We start from the raw sequence: 20669 nt of genomic DNA, 5'->3' as shown, positions 1-20669 counted from the left end.
CTCACCATTATTATTATTCCCTGAGATTTACTAGGCATCTCTACAGCTGATGCCTTAACCCCATAAAGTATTTTAAAATGCAGACTTTGCATTGGATTACCCTTGAATTTTCAGAAGAAAATCACACCAACTCAATGAAAAATGCATCGTCAATTTTGCCCTGGGTTGGGATTTGCTCTTTGTCGTAATTTGCGCCTCTCGGGGATGTCTTTACTGGGTTTTTTTGTTGCGAAGTTTTTGGTTGTGTTAAACAACGACTTTCACATTTCAGTCAGTGTTCTTTCTGCTGCAGTCAGCTGGCTGCATGACGTTTAAAGTCACTATGCTTCCAAAGGAGTGTTGTTGCTCGATGCAAGTCAATGTCTCCAGGCGGTGATCAGGGTTCAGCTTTGACAAAGGCAAGTGATGCTCTAATTCCATGTTTTCCTAAGGAGGTAGGTTGACAGATCGATAAATCTGATAAACTGCTTTAGAAATATAATGCTTCATGTAAATATTTGCATGTCAGACCTTGAAGCAAAAAGGCTCATATTATGTAAACATAGCACTCTACTGCCCTTCACATGATAAAACCAGCAGGAATTAGCTGCGATTAGGTGGGTGAATCCCCAGCCAGCTGCGCCTGTACCAGCCCTTACCGGAATGCCGTGGCGGGTGAGCCTCATTTTTTCTGAGGAGGGGCGACTTGGTACTAAGTTCTCTGGCCTATAACATTAGGAAAGCATTCTCAAGGCGTAAGATGAACAACCTAGCAGAAATGGAAAGCACCCCTCTAAAGTTGCAGCCTTAGACGTGATATGCATTTTCCCTTTCAGCATCACTATTCTGCAAACTCATATCGACAGTATTTCAAATGATCCCATGTCTATTGCACTGAATGCTTTTGAATTTATAAAACGTTCAGATTTTAGAGAACGCTAGCCCCAGGGAGATCTTTGACATCAGCAAAGGTGCAGGTGTGTCCCATGGAATCAACTTAATGCATCTAACCCTGACCACAGGGTAGGGCGACCAGATTTTGAGAAGAAAAACTTGAACAGGACACACAGTAGGACTAAGAATTTCATTTTAAGTCTGTCTGTCTTGTCCCGGTTTATGCTGGCCCTGTAAATGACTATATATATATATATATATATATATATATATATATATATATATATATATATATATATATATATATATATATATATATTACCTACTGGCGGTCGCCAGTAGGTAGTTATAGTTAGGATTTTTTTCAATGTTAAATCTCAAAATTCTATTTGGAATAACTTTGGCTTCGGTTGACGAATCTACCTGAAAATTTCCTCAAAATGGCCTCGCGGCGCCCCGGTCCTTCCCTGAAAGTTTGGGGGGATTCGTCAAGCGGGGGCCGAGATAAAAGGGGGGTCCCAAAACGCATTTTCTCCATGTTAATTTCCATAGGGCGGTCGATTTCACTTTTAGCCCGAACGGCTGAATGGATTTACACCAAACTTGGCAAAATTGTAGGGACTGGTAGCCCGATGTGCCTTTGCTATGTCTCAAGATATGTTCTCCAGTGGATTTTGAGTAATTTAGGTTCCAAAAAATATATATATCTATAAGCGCGCCCCGGTACGCGCACCGGGGAGCACACCGGGCGCGCCACGCGACTTGCGCGCAGAAAGCTGATTGGCTCTTGGGTGTCTGTAAACATTCTAAACAGTCTGGAGCGGCCGCCATCTTGTGTCTCGGTAAAATCGAGACACAAGAGGTGGCAAAAACAAAGGGGGGAATTGACCAAAAGGGGGCAGGGTAGACCCCCTCCTGACCCCCTAGGTTTAATGTGGGGGCTAAAATAGGGTCCTGCGGGGCATTTAAAAAATATATTTTTTTTCGATTTGTGCGGGGGGAGCGCCCGGCACGCGCACCGGGAAGTGCACCGGGGAGCGAAGCACGGGGAAAATCCAGGACCATATTTATGAAGGCCTTGCGCTGCCAGTTTTGCGCCGCCTGTGCGTCACTTTTTGTGATGCACCAGCAGTGTAAAAAAATGTGCCTCGTTGCGCTATATTTAAAAAGTGACCCATCTACCTAGATGCGTCACTTTTTAAATAAAGCGCAAGGAGGCGCATTTTTTTACACCGCTGGTGCGATGCGTCACTTTTCTGTGCGCACTCCTTACGACATTCCAGATGTGTCATATTTAATGTATGACGAATCATGTCGCAAGGAGTTACAGATACGTCAGTATTTCTGACATATCTGTAAACAGAAAAGTGACGCATTGCTGGAGTGCGTCACAAAAGTGACGCAACTCCAGTAATGCGTCCTTTCCCATGGGGAAAGCACCATCGCACCAGCGGTGTAAAAAAATGCGCCTCGTTGTGCTATATTTAAAAAGTGACGCATCTAGGTAGATGGGTCACTTTTTAAAACCGTGCGCCACATTATATCTGCGTCAGGTATAATGTATGCAGAGGGGGCGTTCCCCCGCAAAAAGCTTGGTAATAGCGACGCAGTGAAATCTATGAGATTTCACTGCGTCACTTTTAGGATGCTGTTGCGTCAAAATCTTGCGCCTGCCTCACAGCAGGTGCAAGACTGACGCAAGACTTTTCACATGGTGCTTTCCCCAAGTGAAAGGACGCATTACTGGAGTTGCGTCACTTTTGTGACGAACTCCAGCAATGCGTCACTTTTGTATTTACAGATACGTCAGAAATACTGACGTATCTGTAACTCCTTGCGACATGATTCATCATACATTAAATATGACACATCTGGAATGTCGTAAGGAGTGCGCACAGAAAAGTGACGCATCGCACCAGCGGTGTAAAAAAATGCACCTCGTTGTGCTATATTTAAAAAGTGACGCATCTAGGTAGATGGGTCACTTTTTAAAACCCTGCGCCACATTATACCTGCGTCAGGTATAATGTATGCAGAGGGGGCGTTCCCCCGCAAAAAGCTTCGTAATAGCGACGCAGTGAAATCTATGAGATTTCACTGCGTCACTTTTAGGATGCTGTTGCGTCAAAATCTTGCGCCTGCCTCACAGCAGGTGTAAGACTGACGCAAGACCTTTCACATGGTGCTTTCCCCATGTGAAAGGACACATTACTGGAGTTGCGTCAATTTTGTGACGCACTTCAGTAATGTGTCAATTTTGTGTTTACAGATACGTCAGAAATACTGACGTATCTGTAACTCCTTGCGAATTCATTAGTCATAAATTAATTATGACATATCTGGAATGTCATAAGGAGTGCGCACAGAAAAGTGACGCATCGCTGTTTTCACGTAGCGATGCGTCACTTTTCAGAAATGAGGCCTCCAGTTTTTTCACTGTGTCACCTCTACGACCCTTTCTTGCGTCAATACGTCCCTTTTGCATACATTACACCTGACGTAGGAATAATGTGGCACAGGGGTTTACAAAGTGACGTATTTACCTAGAAACGCCACTTTGTAAATATGAATAAATAAGGTGCATTTTTTATTGGACTGTTGTGTCACAAAAAGTGATGCTTTGGTGGCGTTAAAGTGACGCATGGCTTCATAAATGAGGCCTTCTATCTTCAACTCCAGCAATGCATCTTTTCTTATCCTTCAACACTCCTGTTCTTTTTCAACATTTTCATTGAATATCATCATTCCCCATATTCACTCTTCTTCGCATAACTTTCTTTCCTAACACTCATCTTCTTTCAGTCCTCCTACTTCACTTCCTTTCACCTCTCATACCTTTCTGTTCTTTCTTACTCATTCTCCTTTCAATTATCAATGCACTCTATTTCACTTACTCTTTTTCATTTTTTAAGAATATAGCTCTTTGATGAGAATTGGAGGTAGTTCTGAAAAGAACTTTTGTTTTTCTTCTTTTTTCAAAACAGGAACAAAAACAGGGAATGGAAACTGCTCAACAGGAGCAAAAAAACCTAAAAATAATTAGGGGTGGGAAGGGCAGCGATGGTTCTCCAATGCTCGAACCATGAGCTGGACACTTTGCTCCCCATAGGTGAGGAGTTGATTGCAGTATCTGCATCTGATGATACCATGGTTAAATGCAGGTTGAATGTTTGGCACCTGCTCCTGTGATTGCCCCCTCCCAGAAGAAGTTGCTTCTCCGGTGGATGTAGAGGCCCCATCACTGGGAACCTCTTGTGCCAGAGCCTTGACACTTTCCCGGGCAAAATTCTGGGGGTGCTTCCTCTCCACATGCCGGATCATAGTGAAGTTCCCAAAAGAGTACTTTTTCAAAGGGTTACCTCGTGACAGCTCTTCTGTGCGGATCCTGCATTGTACTTTTGGAGCATTTACCTTTTTTTGTCCATGTGGGATTTAAAAAAATTTCCAAATGAAATGTTCCTTAACTTTTCGTTGAGGAGGTTCTTCATTGATGAATTCATTGGAGTCATCCTCACTGCTGGATTGTCTGGCACCCATTGAAAAACCAAGAAATATCCTGGAGCAAAAAGGCAGGTCTTTCAGTCACAAAAGTGAAAGAAGAAGTGAAGGAAATGGGTGAAGATTTCATTCTTTGTAAAAAAACTGTTACCAACCAATGAAAAGTGTTATTTTAAGGTCACATGACCCGACGCGCTTACGCTGCGCGCTCCGGAGCGCTTCCGGGTGCGTTTACGCAGCGCGAACCTAGGCGCTTCCAGGGCGCAATTGTGGCGCGAACGTAGGCGCTTCCGGGTGCGTTGACGCGGCGCGAACGTAGGCGCTTCCGAGGGCACTTACGTTGCGCTCCAAAGTGACGTCATCAAACTTTTACAGAAATGCATAATCATTTTCCTTATAAAAAAAACTGATTTGGGGGGGCGGAGCTTGCCGGCGTCCATGAAAGACGTGTGAGCGCTGAGCTCCTCGCCTGAGCCCCATCAAACTTCGACAAAACTATCCTTTCGGCGCCTAGCTAGCTCTGAAAGCTGAGGCGGACTCTCTATCTACGCCCCGGCCTGGTGGGGGGCCTTTCCCCGGTCGAAATCCGGTGTGGTGTCACTTTGCTGCTTGGAGAAGGGTGCGGTGGCGGACCAGGCCATAGTCCACGGTCTATCCTGAGAAGCTGCCCGAGCTGCGTCACGCTACGTGCGGCCTGCGGTACTAGAGTGGTGCCGGTCTACCTCTCCTGCGACTACACAGCTGGTCCGGCTTCGCGATATCACGCCCTGTTCCCGAGCGAAGTTGTGGTGGACTGGCCTTTGATTGTGCATTCGATGGGAAGTGCTGGTGCTTTAAGGTACTAATGGGCGCTGGAGGAGGTTGCTAGCTGGCTGCCAACCTCCTTGGGGAGAGATCTATCGGCCTGTGCCTGAACCCTGCGCGTCTCACGGACAGTTGTGGGGCTGTGGATTTGAAGTGTTCTGGAGTGTGGTGACCCAACTGCTCGACTTTGGTGTGGTCCGGTTACAGAGGAGTGCTCGGTGGTGTGCCTCTCTGGCGACTAGGCCTACTCGTACTGCCGTGCGATTAGCCGCCATCTTGGACGCATTTCTTGCTGCGCAACACCTCGTCCTTTGGAGCCTGCTCCCCCAGTGTCTCCTTTCTACTCCCCTAACATTCGCTGGCGATTTATTGCTGGCGGTTGGGCACCTTGACTGAATGTCCACCAGGAACGCTATGGGGAAGGGCGACAAGACCCAGCCCAAACTGTCGTTTGATCAGCGGAAAACGAAGGGTGCAGAGGGGCCGGCCCCGGATGCCTCGCCGCGGCCTACGGCATCCGACAGCTCACTGTGTGCGGACGTTCGTGAAATGCTGGGCGCTATGGAGAAAGGCTTGCAGGACAGCATGGCGGCGATTGGCACTAAAATCGATGCTCTATCATTCAGGATGGACCGCATGTCTGAGAGAGTAGATAAGCATGCTGAACGGCTGGATATGGCAGAAAGGCGGCTGACGGAGGCGGAGAAGGCCCAAACGGAATGGGATAAAGACCGCAAGCAGTTCGGACGCCTACTCCAAGTCATTCAAGACAAGACGGAGGACTTGGAGGCACGCTCACGGCGCTCCAATGTTCGCATTACTGGGGTGGCGGAATCTACCAACACTGGCAAAATGTAGCTGTTTGTGGAGAAGCTGCTTCGGACACTGTTAGGGGAAGAGGTCTTCTACCCTATGTTCATCGTCGAGAGGGCTCACCGCACTCTGGGGCCGAAACCGCAACCAGGACTCCCACCGCGGCCGATAATTGCGAAGCTCTTGAACTATAGAGACAGGGATCTGGCGCTTCGGCTGGCAAGGGAGAAAGGAAATTTGCAATTCGAGGGCATGAATATCTCCCTCTATCCGGACTTCACGGCGAGAGTGCAGGAGGAAAGGAAGCGCTTCGCCCCATATAAGAAACAGATGAGAGACCTTAGGCTGGACTACCCCATGTTGTACCCTGCGAGACTCCGAATCAACAGGCAGGGGCACTCACACTTTTTCACTGACCCTGCGGAATTGAAAAAATCCCTGAAGGAGTGGGCTAAGGAACAACGCAACAGCCCGAGGAGTAGTCGGGAGGACGCTGATGCCGCTGCTACCATGGACGGTCAGGGGTAATCGAGTGTGTGGACTCCTTTCTGGGTCGACTGTGCCCTTCCGAACTCTTGACTCTGATGCAGACGCTGTGAGCCTACTTTGTCGAAATTGTGAGGTGAGATCTTGCTACTGGTTGAACGCATAGGAATGCGCTGGGGGTTTAGTGGCAGCACGTTTTACTATTTGCCGGTTACTATTTGGGGAGGGCCCTCCCGCGCGCGGGAGCTTAGTTCTTTGATGGTGTGTTTTTGAGCTAGTGAGGGTGCCGAATGGTACTGGGGGGCGGGGTGGTGGAGTAACCGAGGTTTAAGGTCCTAGACCCAATTGTACTGTCGTCTGGCTGGGAACCTCTGCCCCTGCGCCTTTGGCTTTTGGCTCTCCTGAGGGCCCCTTGGGTCTGTAGAGTCTACTGGTGGTTTTGGGGAGGTGGATGGTGGGTGGTGGTGGGACCTGTCTGACCGGGTTGGGGTTGGTCGGCTGTGGGTGGGTGGGTGGTTGCTCTATTCTTCTTTTGTTGACCATGTTACATATGTCAATTGGGGTCTGTTGGGGGGAGGGTTTTGTTCGGCCTACTACTGGATTGTGTCTGCTGTGCCACCTGTGCGAAGCGGATTCGCTCCCTGTCCTGCAATGGTGGACGTTGAGATTCTAGGGCCGGAGAGTGGCCCCAACTCTATCAGAATGCTATCTTGGAATGTGAGGGGGCTGAATGATTTCCGTAAACTCCGGAAGGTACTAGCATACTTACAGCGACACTGGGTTGATCTCGCCCTGCTCCAGGAAACCCACCTGCCTCTGACTAGTCCTATGCTGTTGACCAGGGGTCTTGGGAGTGCTTGTGTTGCTGCAGGGTTCACTACACATGCGAGGGGTGTGCTTACGTGGGCTAATCCCAAATCGCAATTGACACTGCAGAAGGTTGTTGTGGACCCGGAGGGTCGGTATGCTGTTGCCTGTTGTGTGGGGAAAGGCCACGACTTGTTGGTTGTGAATGTGTATGGCCCCAATTATGACACACCTACCTTTTACACCTCACTGGCGGACCTATGTAGACAGTATGAGGGCTCCAGGTTGCTGTGGGGGGGAGATTTCAATTTCGTGTTAAATCCGGAGCTGGACAGGTCAGCTGGTGCTTCTAAAAGCCCAGCGGCCTCGGCATTACTCATGCAGGCGGAGCTGGTGAAGCTTGATCTGTTTGATGTGTGGCGTCATAGGCACCCGGGGAAGGGTGGTTTCACTCATTACTGAGCCTACCATAATATACACACGAGGATTGATTACTGGTTTGCCTCCCACTCCCTCCTTAATTCAGTGGAGGGATGTGCAGTATTGCCCCGCACGTTATCTGACCATTCACCGCTGCTTTTGCTACTGGAGGCACCGGCTAGACGGATACCCCCGTTCACCTGGAGGTTCCCCCGTATTTACTCCTGGATGAGGCCTTCAGAGGGGAATTAGCTGAGGATATAGACACTTACTTCTCAACTAATGTGGGGTCTGTGGATGGTGTCCAGGTACTTTGGGATGCATTCAAGGTGTACATACGTGGGATGACGATGGCCAAACACTCAGGGGTGCTTAAAGCTATCAGGCAGCGATTGAAATACTTGGAAACACAACTGTCTGATCTGGAGCGACAAGCGGAGGGTGCAGAGGATACTGACACACATGAGAGGCTTAAGTCCCTGCTATCGGAATTCCATGATGAGGCAGATAGGGAGATACAACATATGGGGAAGTACGCCACAGCACGCACATACGGGGAACGGGACCGCCCTGGCTCCCTGTTGGCTAAACTGATGCGAAATAGCAGACCGCCATTGGTGATTGAGGAGTTATTGACATCTAGTGGTGAGGTGGTAACGGAGGAAAAGGATGTACTGGCGGAATTCCATGCTTATTATACTGAACTGTATAAATCGCGGTCAGGTCACCTAGAGAAGGAAATAGATGACTATCTGAGCTATATCCAGATGCCCTTCTTAGCCAATTGGCAGCGAGAATTTCTTATGGCACCATTCCAGAAAGAGGAGATTACGGAGGCGCTGGAGGGGATGAGGTCAGGTAGCAGTCTGGGAACTGATGGCCTTACGGTGGCCTTCTATAAGGCTTTCCAAGACAAACTGGTACCCTACTTGATGCTGCTCTTTGACGACATTTGTCAACAGGGTAGTATGCCGAAATCTATGAGGGAGGCACTTCTCATCACCATCCCGAAGCCGGGAAAACCCCCCAATGAGTGTGGCTCGTATAGGCCGCTCTTCCTGATTAACGTAGACGCCAAATTATATGCAAAAGTTCTGGCAGCGCGTTTGGCTCTACTTGTCCCAGACTTGGTTGCCCCGGAGCAGGCTGGGTTTGTCCACGCTCGGAACTTGACCTACAATATTCGTACGGTGCTAGGCACCATTCAGCATGTCCGGCAGGAGAACAAGGCTGTGGCTATTTTCCTGGACATGGAAAAGGCCTTTGACTCAGTGGAGTGGCCGTTTATGCTCAGGGTTCTGTGTAAGTATGGGCTCGGCGAACCTTTCTTACAGATGCTAGGGGCCCTGTACTATAAGCCGACTGCACGATTAAAGATAGGGAACTCGGTCATTGCTCCGATTGAGATCAGCAGGGGCACCCGACAGGGTTGCCCCCTCTCCCCGCTTCTGTACGCTTTAGTGGCGGAACCTCTGGCTTGCGCTATTAGGGAATACCATGGGTTTGAAGGGATCAACTTCCCTACCTATCAGATTGGCATTTCGACGTACGCTGACGACACCCTGTTATATGTCCGAGAACCGGAGGAGAACCTGTCGTCTGTCTTGCGGGAAGTGGTAAGGTTTGGAGCCCTGTCTGGCCTGCGGGTCAACTGGAACAAGTCTGTGGCGCTCCCTCTGACCCCGGTGACCCTCCCGTTTGACTCGGAATACCCGCTGCAATGGACCACGGACTCTATCCGTTACTTGGGGATCCGTATTCACACGGATCCTGAGATTCTGGTGCGCGAGAACTATGGTGTTGCGTACTCTAGACTGGTGGATGATGTGGAGGTGTGGTGCAGGCTCCCGCTGTCCCTGATGGGCAGAATAGCAATAATAAAGATGGTGGTCCTCCCCAGGTTCCTCTTTCTCTTTGCTAATATCCCCGTAGTGCTCTCAAAGGCTTTTTTCCGACAGCTCACGCAGACGCTTATCAGGCTTGCGCGGGGGGGCAAACAACCGAGGGTCCAGTGGCAAACTTTAATGCTCCCCTATGAACGAGGGGGCTTGGGGGCCCCAGATCTAGAATGGTACTACAGAATAGCGCAGGGGGCTCATCTACACACTTGGATCCATGGGGACCCTGGCATCCCGCACGTGAAGCTGGAGCGCCTCTTCGCGGATCCCACCCTGCTCCCGGCCACAATATGCTGCTCTGTTGATCGCAGGGTTGGTAATTTGGACTCTATTGCAGCCACGAACCACGCTTGGCATGAGCTAGTCCGCTCCCGGGATAGCGAGCTGCTGTACTCTCCTCTTATGCGGGTGGAATGGGCGGTGTGGTTGGCCCCGCTGACAGAGAAGGGGGTCCTTAAGGCGTTACGGGACTAGGGCATAGAAAAGATGGGGGATTTCTTTTTGAACGGCACGGTGAAGACATTGCAACAGGTCCTACAATCCCACTCTGGGAAGACACTGTTACACAGCTTCCAATATCATCGGGTCCGTAGGGCGCTGCAGGTGTTGCTGGGCCCGGAAATGTCGGAGCCGCAGGAGGTGCTGGAGCTCACATATGTTATTAAGACCCCATCGTCCAGTAAGTTGGTAACGAATCTTAAGAAATTGGGGGACCGGCAGTACCCACTCTCCAAGGCCAGATTGGCTTGGCAGTGTGATCTCCAGTTGACGATCTCGGATGAGATGTGGCACTACTGTTGTACGAACACTAGAAAGATCTCACTTAATAGTAGACATCGTTTGATACATTTTAAGTATTTACAGCGGGTCTACTACACACCGGAAAGATTGCACAGGTACGGATTGCGGGAGTCGGCGGAATGCGAGCGGTGCCACTTTCCCTCGGCTGATTTCTTACACATGTCCTGGACTTGCCCTAGTATTCATACATTTTGGCAGGGGGTATTCTCGGAACTTAGTATGATGTTGGGAATGGAGGTACTGCCGGCGCTGCTGGGTTTTTCCAAACCGTTGCCAGTGGCGGTACGGCACTTGGCTGATATTGCTCTGCTGACGGCCAAGCGCCTGGTTGCGTTGTGCTGGATGAGGGGACCGGTTCCCACTAAAAGGCGCTGGGAGACGGATTTGCTGTATTGCTGTACACAGTCTGAGGTGTATAATGAACTGCTTCCCCCAAAGAGTCGCCCTAAGAATTTCTGGGGGCTATATAGGGAATATCAGTGTGCCAAGGGGGGCGGTGAGTCAGACCCTGAGGGGGAGGAGTTGGATGAGCTGCTGGAGGGTGGGGTGGAGGCGGCGGAGGTTGACATGCTGCATGTTTGATTGTTCTTTCTCCTGAGGTGGTCACCTGGTTCCTTGTTGCTGCTAGTCGAGATGTCAGGGGTGTGAGCCCCCGGGGAGGTTGCGTAGGGAGGGTGGTCTCAGTGGTTCCTTTAGAATTCTCCATTGCACCTTTGGGCCCACGGGTCCTTGGCTATAGGTGCATTGTTCAGCTGTAGAATCAGCAGTCATAGCAGATGGGTGGGTGGACACAGGCACGGGTAGGCTGGCTTGTTTGGGGGGTAGGGGGTTTGTTTGGATGTGGGTTTATTGCACTTTTCCCCTTTTTTTAGGTAACTTGTTTCCATGATTCCGAGACTTTGTTTGCACAGTCGAGCTAACTGCATTGTCTTTGCACATCAATCTATGGTCATGGGTGTCGATGCCAGCATTAACTACTTCACTTTTGATAAATGTCAAAGTTATCTCTGCAGAACGTTTTTTCTGTCTACGCCGCCAGGCTTCCGGGATGCTGGCACTACGGCTGTGTATGCTGCTACTGCTGCTGCTGTCCTAGAGGATATTTATTGTTGCCGCCGGCCTCTGGGTTGTAGGCGATGAGTGCTGTGTGCTTACATCGAAGGTGCAATAAAGTACAAATTTAATTAAAAAAAATAACTGATTTTATTTGTATGGTACGAAATGTTTTGCATTATTATTAACTTTTCATTCATATTTTTTTTCACGAACGAAAGTAGCGCTCTGGGTGCGCTTTCAGGTGAGCTCACCGGTTAGCTTACCGGAAAGCTTACCGGAGAGCTTACCGGAGAGCTTACCGGAGCGCGCACCCAGAGCGCAAAAGAAAAAAATTATTTATATATAAAAAAAAAAATGAATACTTACACAAAACAGAAAATTGTAAAAAAAAAAAAAAAGGTTAGAAACTCGATATAGAAAGGAATTAGCATTTAAAAAACATTTGAAATTCACTGAAAAAACCATAGGTTTCACACCAGTTATAGTTAGGAATTAGCATTTAAAAAACCTATCAAATTCACTGAAAAAACCATAGGTTTCACACCAGTTATAGTTACCTGGAAATTTTACTGACATAAAACCATTGAAATTCCCATGTTATAGTTAGTTGGACTCACTATAACTTGCGCGTGTAATGCACTGCTGATGACATCACATATTACATCACTCATGACATGGTCAGTGACATCACTCATGACATCACTGATGCCAAATGCCTCATCAACATCCACCACAGTGGTGCACAAATTTAGGGAAGACATGTTGGCACGCCTGGCCCGGGAGGAAGAGATAATAAAGAAACGAAAAAGTTTCAAGTTCCAGAGGGATCGATGGGACTATGAAAACGGGCAAGTGTTCACCTTTGCTAAGAGGTACAATTCGGTTAAGAACAAGAAACAGCAGAACCAAACACAGCAACAGGCGACTCCGCAATCATCTGCACCAAATGATTTATTGACTGCAGCAAGTAGCTCTATGGCTGGCTCTTCTACTGACCTTAGCTCAGCAATTGAGAGTGGATCTGACAACGAGATTTCACGTATGCAGAGAGCAGGTTTTCAGAAACTCACCTTGGCGCAGGAGGTGGATTGTATGAGCCAGGACAGACGACAAACACTGCGCTCCAGGGCTCAAAATGCACAAAGTGTGCAAACAACAAGTCAAGGAACTACAGGAGGTGGGAACGCCGGCAATGCCACAAACAGCGGCACAGTTCCCAAAAAGCGCTACACCAAGAAGACAAAAAAACAATGGAATCAATAATGGAACTTTCTACCACACAGGGGAAATCCCAAACCATTATAAATTTGACGGACATACAACTCACAGAGAATGAAACATCTGTCCTATCATTGGGCTTGTCTTTCTGTCCCAAAGGCAACTTTAATTATGCTGACTGTCGAGTAGACATGTTTAAATTTGTGAGAAAAATTAAACTCAAAAAGTTTCATCTACTCCAGGGCAGCACAAAGAACAAAAGTACAATCATGGATACAAGTGAGGAAATACCAGACATTGCAGTTCAAGACATTGGCCTGATGCAAAATCTATATCAATTACGTGAAGAGGGAGATGTCACGGGTGAGGCGTTGAGTCAAATGCCAACAATTACAACTCGCAAACCTTTAACATCGTTTAAGGCAAAATCTAAATTCTGCCCAATCATGATTCGTGACAATGTGGACATCTTCCATGATAAGGTGACACAAGAATTGAAAACCCTTCACAAAAAACAGAATGAGACAAGAAAGAGATATACGGAAAGGACAATGCCTATTTCAAACTTATGGCCAAGCTCAATAAGAACAATGAGATTGTGGTACACCAATCAGACAAAGGGGGCAACATTGTCCTCTGGCCTCGGAAAATGTACTGTGAGGAGGCAGAAAGACAGTTGGCCGATAAAAACTGTTATAGGCATTGTGATTTGAGCGTGGTGAGAGCATCATGGGACAAATTCTACTCCTGCTTGATGGCCTGGAGAAGTGCGGGGCTATTGTCAGCAGATGAGTATACATTTCTGAAAAACGATAATCCCATAATACCGGTCCTGTATTTGATACCTAAAGTCCACAAGAACATTTTGAAACCACCTGGCAGGCCTATTATTTCAGCTTGCGGTAGCCTGATGGAGAATGCCAGTAAGTACGTGGATCATTTTTTGCAGGACTGTGTACGAACATTGCCTTCCTTTATACTAGATACAGGTGACCTATTGAGAAAGCTGGAAAATGTGACATGGAGCGAAGACATGGTGCTCATTTCTATGGACGTGTCGTCACTGTATACTAGTATACATCATAGGGATGGCTTAAAAGCTGTAGATTATTTCCTTCAGAAACGTCCCATGTGCTACATGGAACAAAACAGGATGTTAATAACTATCATTACCATGTGTCTGGAAAATAATTACTTTCTTTTTTCCAAACAGATTTACCAACAAATCAGGGGCGTAGATATGGGGGCATGTTTTTCCCCTAGCTACGCCTGCCTGCACATGGGTTTATGGGAAAGACATACACTTTTAAATGGAGATCTTTCATTTATTAACAGTCATGTAGCATATATGTTCAGGTATATTGATGATCTTTTGTTTATTTGGCGTGGGACTGAGGGTGAAGCGCAGGATTTCGTGAACTCGCTTAATGTCAATGACATGAATTTACAGTTCACCAGTTATATCAGCAAATCCTCTGTTATGTTCCTAGATGTAGAGATTTTTGTGACTGAGAATTCTCTCAACACTAGATTACACAGGAAAAGCACGGCGGGCAATTCAGTGCTACATGCAGACAGCAACCATCCGGCCCACCTGATCCGCAGCATCCCCTATGGGGAGATGTTGCGGATCAGGAGAATCTGCAGTAGGGAGACTGATTGCCTCAAAGCATAGCAGGAGTGCAGATTAAGGTTCATTGAAAGGGGTTACAGCCCCAAGGTCATTGATAGTGCGACTGGAAGGCCCAACGCACAAAGTAGAGCACAGGCATTGGTGACCAGAGATAGAATTAAAGACACTCCTATTGATGAGCAGCCCATGAGACTTATTCTCACTTTCAGTGATCAGCATCAGGCCATCAGGAGGATTATAACTAGGAATTGGCTTCTAATTAAGAACGATCCAGTTTTGGGAGAGAGACTGTCACGTTCCCCCAATCTGACTTTTAGAAAAGCCAACTCAATGAGTAACACCTTGGTCTCAAGTAGCCCGGAAATTAAATCCTCCGTAGATTGGCTGACTAAAAGTAAGGGCTTCATTAAATGTGCAACGTGCAAGGCATGTAAGCAGGGCATCAATAAGACTGAATATCACAGCCCATTCCATAGTACACCGAGGAAAATAGACAAAAAGCTTACATGCAAATCAGAATACGTAGTCTACGTGTTAGAGTGCCCTTGCGGCTTGAAATACGTAGGGAGCACTAGACCTCAGTGTCACAAGAGAATTCTCCAACACCTAAGGGCCATCAAGAATGGGGATGAATCATACCCCGTGGCTCGTCACTTTTCTGCAGTTCACGCAAAAAACTCTGACTTGTTGAAATATTACATTATTGATTGCATTTTACCCCTGAGACGTGGTGGTGATAGAAACGCTAAATTGAGGAGGTTGGAAACGAAATATATTCTGGAGATGGACACTAAGAGCCCTAATGGGTTGAATTCAACAGAAGATTTTTATACGTTTTTGTAAATGATATTCAAAGTAATTTTAAAACTGTAAATAGCTTCTTGTGTCCGTCTGCTAGTAATCAGTCTTTGGCCGTATGAGTAATGAATTATTTTAACCATTTTACAGTGTACATTATGATGTTTACTGATATAATTTTTTTCACATTTTTCTTGGGGTTTAGGGTAATCACTACACTGTTGGATTTATGTTAAAGTTCATGGATGTATAGTAATATGCCCACTGGGGCTGTATTCAAGAGGAACAACTGTATTATACTTGTTTTTTGCAGTGGCTGTGTACAATCCTCCAAATGTGCTGGTCACAGATGTGACCCCTTTTTTTTCAAGCAAACTATATCCGTTTTTTGGGAACAACCTCGAGGGCCTTTGTATATAGCATAGATTTTTTTCATGCTGACATTTTATTAAGGTTCCTTTAAATTGAGCTGCATTTTTAATGATGGAATGGTTTTATCAATATTAATGAATTTAATTATTTATTGATGCTTATATTCGAGGAAGTTGATATTTATTGTCAATGTTTACTTGAAATGCGAATTTGCACTAGATTTTAGCACATTTGGCACTTTATCATGTATTTTACAGCAATATTTGCACAGGAGGTTAATAGTAATAGCCAAAACTTGTATAGATCTGTATTTTACAGACACAACTGCATTTAAGCAGGAATCTAGTCTTTCATCCATGTCTAGCACTTTACACAATTGCACTGTCACTTTAAATAGTGGTGTTCTGCCCATGTGATGTGTCATGTGATCAAGGTCCGAGAGGGACCGAAACGCGTCATGGCGGTGGTGTTTGGGCGATTCATGAAATAAAGGAATATTTGCACGAAATCTGGGTCTGCATCGTCTCTTTGGATTCGAATCCTGTGTGCTGGAGGCGAAATCAGGAGATATATATATATATATATATATATATATATATAATTGATATTAAGCGGCCAAGCCTAGGTCGTGGAAGAGCCCTGCCATTGATACACGGGCCTGCGGTGCCATACATCACGGAACCGCGGTAAGGAGCAGGAGTGGTTTTGGCAGTTTAATAATACGCAAACATCAGGAATAGACTTTTGCCGCAACCCACTGGGGCAATATAATAAAAATTTGAAGCAAGCACGGCACTCGGCCCACAAGGGAAATAAAGAACACCACAAGTACCAGGATGCCATGAGAGTGGCGACGCCCACTGAGGCGGACTTGAACAATCGTCAGGTGTTTAAAAGTGAGTGCCAGCAGTTTCTTCCAAAACCTGAGTCCCTGATGAAATGCTGTCATCAGCATGAAACGCGTCGGACGGAAAGGTGAATTCCTGCAGCACGAGTGCTTTCCTGTACTTTGCAAAACTTCCATTAAAGAAACTGAAGATGTAACCTGTTGTGCGGCTCTTCCACATTGGGCTTTCCATTTTGAATTGATATATATATATATATATATATAGTCTATATGTATGCTCTTCATATACATATATCTATATGCACAGCAGGGCACGAGTCGGGGGTACATGCAGGTACACAGTGTCCACCCACTATTTCACAAGGTGGACGCCGTCCACCCAGCTAAGAATTTGGGCCCCAAAGATATATGTTAAACTTGTCCCTGTGTAATTTTGAGACACCAGGACACGTTTATCAGCTCCTGTACGTTGGCTACTTTTCATTACCAGCAGCTATGTGGAGGCAGGGAGGTTTTTTTTGTTTCACCTCCAGCTGGGCGAAGATAAAGACAGAAGGGGCCATCAGGCCTCCTTTTGATCGAGTATCATACTGGAGACGTCCTGGAACCTCACAAATGCACCAGCGAGGAAACAAAAGCACACAGCTTGTTATCTCTTCACAGGTACTTAAGAGTTACATGCTTTTTAATTTGTTGTACATAGGTGCATGCACTGTATGAATGTCCGATGGGTTAGTCTATTCCAGTATTTATACAAATAACCATTTAAATAGCACCATTTTAGTTTTTTTATAGCACTACTCATCCCAATGCAGCGTGTTCGAGTGCTTTATATAACATACACATAATCCATTCCAAATAAATCATGTAAGTGTGTAAATAAATGTACAAGATTTGTTACAGGAGACAGTCAGGGTTACAAGGTGTAGGAGTCAAATACCCTTCGTAGCTCACTGCCGTCTACTATAAGGATTACAATTTATAAATTACTAGCTTACCCGTCGCGCGTTGCTGCGATCTCAGAAGAAAGGAAATTTAAGGAAACTTGTTATGATAACATTCAATTTACGTTGTGTCATTTTTATTGAAACGTATTCATTTTAATATGGAAAACATTTTAAAGTGCTGTTTTAATTCTGTTTATTTATTCGAGTGCTTGTGGATACACAGTATTTTTTGGTTTTCCGTCTGGTGCGTACAAAAATAAATCAGAAGGTTTTCCGACGCATGAGCTGGCCACATACAGTTGTCCATGTGAGAAGCACGGATTCTCCAAATCTAGTCCACACACTTGCAGCGATTGTCCTTGTGCTTTGTTGATGGTCATTGCAAAAGCGAGTCGCACCGGAAACTGTAAACGTTCAGTATTGGAAAGATTATGAGGGCCCTGAGAGGCGATATTTAACAATTATTATTTATTTTTTTGCCAGAAACCTTCGCGGGAGTTTAGTCAAAAACTTTTAACAATTTTTTAAATTTATATATATATATATATATATATATATATATATATATATATATATATATATATATATATATATATATATATATATATATATATATATATATATATATTTTTTTTTTTTTTGCCAGAAACCTTCACGGGAGATGAATGGTGTAGTAATCCATAAAGGACAAACGGACATACTTTCGTTTTTATATATATAGACAAGTAACAAAAGGATCTCTGTGTTTAAAGCAGTAATCCACTAACCTATCAACATCAAATAAAAATCTGTGATCTGCATGTTACATGATATGCTTTGCAGAAGACAACTTTTAAAAAAAACATATTTAAGTGGTACATTTATGCTCACAACATTGTATAAGATGCACACCATGTGTGTTGCGATATGAATAACAAACCTGAAGAAGGTAGCAACAAACTGGAGGTTCAACATTCCTCAAACACCCCCCTCCCAAGAACAGTGGGTGATTATGTTTGGCAGGAGACAACTTAATCTTCTATACTACTTTGATTCAAATTTGGGACTACACAAAACACAGATCTCTCCAATAAATGCGTTAAGCTCCAAAGTTATCTCACCATTGTTATTATTCCCTGAGATTTACTGGGCACCTCTACAGCAGATGCCTTAACCCCATAAAGTATTTTAAAATGCACACTTTGCAACCAGTTGAGCAGAACAGATTTACTACCAAGCAATTTCTTTGTAGCAGGGTTTAAAGAAATGTATTAGTCCCAGATTGTGCCACTTTTTTGGCACAAGCCGGACTCCAAATCTAATTTGTTAAATATCATAATACACTTAAATGTACTTATGATGCACCTTATAAACATATGTGTGAGATCTTAGGGGCTCATTACGATGGCAGGCAGACATCAGTCCGCCCGCCATTGTTGCAGTTCTGGGACAGGCCACCGGTAAGGCGGCGGTCCTGCAGAGCGTATTAGGATGTGTCCGCCACTATGGCGGGCACATCCAGGGCCCTGATCATTGCAGTCGGTGCTGCTGGCTGTAGCACCGTTCGCAATGCCAAAATGCCACAATGTGCATTTCCATGCACAACGTGGCAGGCACCACATGGTTCCTGCCATCTTGTGCATGGAAATGTAGGGGGGTAGGTACCCCCCAGTGCACATACAACCCCCCACACAGAGGGGACCTGCAACGGGCCCCCTAAACAAATCCCCTCCAACCTTTCCATCGGGGCATCGCCATGGAAAGACCTCTCCCAGGACACATCCTAAAATGGCGGACGGTGCCTGCTAGGCACCCCCACCATATTAGTGGTCCTTCTCCGTCCGCCAAGCAATCAGTGCGATTGCCTTCGGCAGAAAAGCGGAAGAAGGACTTTGCATCCCCCGCGATACCCACCGCCATCCTAATTTGGCGGTGGGTAAAATGCTCAGTGATGGCGGAAGGACTGCCACCGCCGGCCCGACGCTGGCAGTCCTTCTGCCATCATAATGATCCCAGTAGTATCTGATGTCACTTCTTGTGATGTCTCTTCCAATTATGCCATTTCCTGTGATGCCATGTGGAATGTCACGTGTTGAGACATCATGTGCTTTGATGGCAAGTGTCATGATGTCACTTGCCTACTGCCTAACTTGGTCAGTCCCGCCACTTCTTTTTTTAGGACTTGTGCCCTGTATATACACATGTACATGGTTACCAACATTAGGTATGATGAGGCCTCCACTCTGAGCCCTCCTCCGACTTTCTAAGGTGCACGAAAGAAAAAGGAAAATTATTTCAGACTTTAGAGGGGGGCACCATGGAAACGTGCATACGTTTTTTTTGGCTTTTACATGATCATTGGCACACAAACCAGAATCTGTATTTAAAATTTGGAAAAGCTTGGGGACACCGGAACGGTCAGGGAAATTACGGGAGGTCTTGTGGCCCTACCACAAAGGCTTCATCCCTAGCATTTCTTCCACTGATACCGTGCCTCATCCTGAATCAACGTTGCTCCTAGCATTAATTTTTCATCAGCTTTAGTTCTCTAAGCCAGTGGGGCAGGATCATTTTCCCCATCTGCTCCTTTCATCCTCAATAAGATTTCAAATAGACCCGGACCCTGTACTATAATCCGCTCTTCTAAACCTTTTAGCTCCCACATCTATTTATTCAAGGTGTAGCATTCAGATGGGAGAGTTCAAACCTGACCAGATACCCACATTTACTTGCCTGTGACCACAGACCAGAAATCCTTATGGAAGGCATTAATCATCTATTGTCATCTCATTATAGCACTTGACTCTCTCATGGTACCGAAGCAAAGCAGCCCAAAGCCTACTTGGGCGGACAGCATGGGTTACTAAACTCCACCCACTGGCACACAACAACTAACACTCACTAAATTATTATTGAGTCAATGCTTTTTCTTTGAAAAAGGAAACATACATTTATTTGACACATATTACTTAACACTATGCACTAAGTTACAAATATATACATAAGGTAGATGAAAATACATTTGGTGACATTCTAAAATCAGATTTTACCCCTAGTGGGCCATGTCCCTAAAATCACAATATCCCCCACCTACACCAGAATTAAAATCAGATTATAAGGGGGTGCCATTTGAAATAAAGCAGATCTATTGGCTTTGTCATAGGGTCACCATGTTAAAATATAAAGCAATAATCACATAATAAGATTGAGCATTAAAACCAGTTGGATTCATTAATCATGTTTAAATGTATTCACTGTCAATACGCATTATATTGTCTAACAACACATTGTCAATGATGCATACAATCCATTTAAACATGTGTTAGAGTCTTTCTTACACCACTTCAGGCCCCATAATGCAGCCAAAAGACCAACCATTAGGGGTTCTTACACTCTTGAACTGAAGAGCAGCAAGCCCC

The sequence above is a fragment of the Lissotriton vulgaris genome, chromosome 4_1 (genome assembly GCF_964263255.1).
Source record: "Lissotriton vulgaris chromosome 4_1, aLisVul1.2, whole genome shotgun sequence".
NCBI classification, from domain to species: Eukaryota; Metazoa; Chordata; class Amphibia; order Caudata; family Salamandridae; genus Lissotriton; species Lissotriton vulgaris.
The sequence above is the reverse complement of the archived record's forward strand: the minus strand, read 5'-3'. Positions refer to the sequence as shown.